Source organism: Lampetra planeri, unplaced genomic scaffold (genome assembly GCF_965212315.1).
Source record: "Lampetra planeri unplaced genomic scaffold, kcLamPlan1.2.h2 scaffold_314, whole genome shotgun sequence".
Taxonomy (NCBI): domain Eukaryota; kingdom Metazoa; phylum Chordata; class Hyperoartia; order Petromyzontiformes; family Petromyzontidae; genus Lampetra; species Lampetra planeri.
The window spans coordinates 7,485-10,000 of record NW_027615138.1 but is presented as its reverse complement, the minus strand read 5'-3'; positions in this window follow the sequence as shown (position 1 = coordinate 10,000).

Genomic DNA, 2,516 nt, shown 5'->3' with positions numbered 1-2,516 from the left:
GAGTGCAGTCTGCTGTGCTCCAGGCTGAGTGTGCATGATACCTGGACAACTTGTGCTGTCCTCCGGCCTGTGAGTGCAGGGAGGCTGTGTGTGTGTGCGTGCAGTCTTCTCTGCTCCAGACTGAAAGGAGAGCTCCTTCTGTGTCTGCTGGCGGGCTGAGAGTTCATGAAACCTGCATAACTTGTGCTCTTTCTCCTTCCTGGAGGTGAGCTGGAGCCTGAGAGTGCAGTGAGGCTGTGTGAGCAGTCTGCTGTGCTCCTGAATGAAAGCAGAGTTCCTTCTGTGTCTGCTGGCGGGCTGAGGGTGCATGAAACCTGTATAACTTCTGCTCTGCTCCTTCCTGGAGGTGAGCTGGAGCCTGACAGTGCAGTGCACGGTACCTGGATAACTTGTGCTCTGCTCCGGCCTGTGAGTGCAGGGAGGCTGTGTGTGTGTGCGTGCAGTCTTCTCTGCTCCAGACTGAAAGGAGAGCTCCTTCTGTGTCTGCTGGCGGGCTGAGAGTGCATGAAACCTGCATAACTTGTGCTCTTTCTCCTTCCTGGAGGTGAGCTCGGGCCTGAGAGTGCAGTCTGCTCCGCTCCAGACTGAAAGCAGAGCTCCTTCTGTGTCTGCTGGCGGGCTGAGAGTGCATGAAACCTGCATAACTTGTGCTCTTTCTCCTTCCTGGAGGTGAGCTCGGGCCTGAGAGTGCAGTGCACGGTACCTGCATAACTTGTGTGCTGTGCCCCGGGCTGAGTGTGCATGATACCTGGACAACTTGTGCTGTCCTCCGGCCTGTGAGTGCAGGGAGGCTGTTTGGTGCAGTCTGCTGAGCTCCTGCCTGAAGGTGAGCTGGAGCCTGACAGTGCAGTGCACGGTACCTGGATAACTTGTGCTCTGCTCCGGCCTGTGAGTGCAGGGAGGCTGTGTGTGTGTGCAGTCTTCTCTGCTCCAGACTGAAAGGAGAGCTCCTTCTGTGTCTGCTGGCGGGCTGAGAGTGCATGAAACCTGTATAACTTCTGCCCTGCTCCTTCCTGGAGGTGAGCTGCAGCCCTAGAGTGCAGGGAGGATGTGTGTGTGCGTGTGTGCAGTCTTCTCTGCTCCAGACTGAAAGCAGAGCGCCTTCTGTGTCTGCTGGCGGGCTGAGAGTGCATGAAACCTGCATAACTTGTGCTCTTTCTCCTTCCTGGAGGTGAGCTGGAGCCTGGGAGTGCACGTGAGGCTGTGCACCTGGATGAGAGCGCAGGGAGAGAGAGAGAGAGAGAGAGAGAAGAGAGAGAGAGAGAGAGAGAGAGAGAGAGAGAGAGAGAGAGAGAGAGAGAGAGAGAGAGACACTGTGTGTGTGTGTGTGTGTGTGTGTGTGTGTGTGTGTGTGTGTGTGTGTGTGTGTGTGTGTGTGTGTGTGTGTGCACACGCGCACTTGTGTGTGAGTGAGTGCGTGTGTATGTATGTGTGTCTGTGTGTGTGAGAGGGAGAGATACACAGACAGAGACATTGTGTGTGTCTGTGTGCGTCTGTGTGTGCCTGTGTGTGTCTGTCTGTGTGTGTCAGGGTACTGCATTTGTGACAATGTGGTCAGTAAACAGTAGCCGGTGTACCAGGGGCGTGAAACTGCGGCCGGGGTACCAGGGGCACGAAGCTGCTGCCGGGGTACCACGGGCCGCAAAGCTCGAGCCGGTGTACCAGGGGCGCGAGGCGAAAAAAAATGGCAAAGTACAAACAGGGGGCCGAGAAACACACTTCTCTCAGCGCCTGTCAGCCCGATTTCAGAAACCTGGGTTTTAAGAGGCTGCGAGCTCCAGGCAGAGGACGGCGGCGCTCCTCTCAGCCCTGCCCGGGATCAGGCACTGTTCTGGGACTGACGTGGTGCGCTGCAGCCTGTGTGTGTCCCGGTTCTCCTGTGAGAAGAAAAAAAATTGCAAAGTACAAACAGGGGACAGAGATCTCTGTCCCCTGCTTTCGCCAAACACACTTCTCTCAGGCCGTTCCAGCCCGATTTCAGAAACCCGGGTTTTAAGAGGCTGCGAGCTCCAGGCAGAGGACGGCGGCGCTCCTCTCAGCCCTGCCCGGGATCAGGCACTGTTCTGGGACTGACGTGGTGCGCTGCAGCCTGTGTGTGTCCCGGTTCTCCTGTGAGAAGAAAAAAAATTGCAAAGTAGAAACAGGGGACAGAGATCTCTGTCCCCTGCTTTCGCCAAACACACTTCTCTCAGGCCGTTCCAGCCCGATTTCAGAAACCCGGGTTTTAAGAGGCTGCGAGCTCCAGGCAGAGGACGGCGGCGCTCCTCTCAGCCCTGCCCGGGATCAGGCACTGTTCTGGGACTGACGTGGTGCGCTGCAGCCTGTGTGTGTCCCGGTTCTCCAGTGAGAAGAAAAACATGGCAAAGTACAAACAGGGGACAGAGATCTCTGTCCCCTGCTTTCGCCAAACACACTTCTCTCAGCGCCTGTCAGCCCGATTTCAGAAACCTGGGTTTTAAGAGGCTGTGAGCTCCAGGCAGAGGACGGCGGCGCTCCTCTCAGCCCTGCCCGGGATC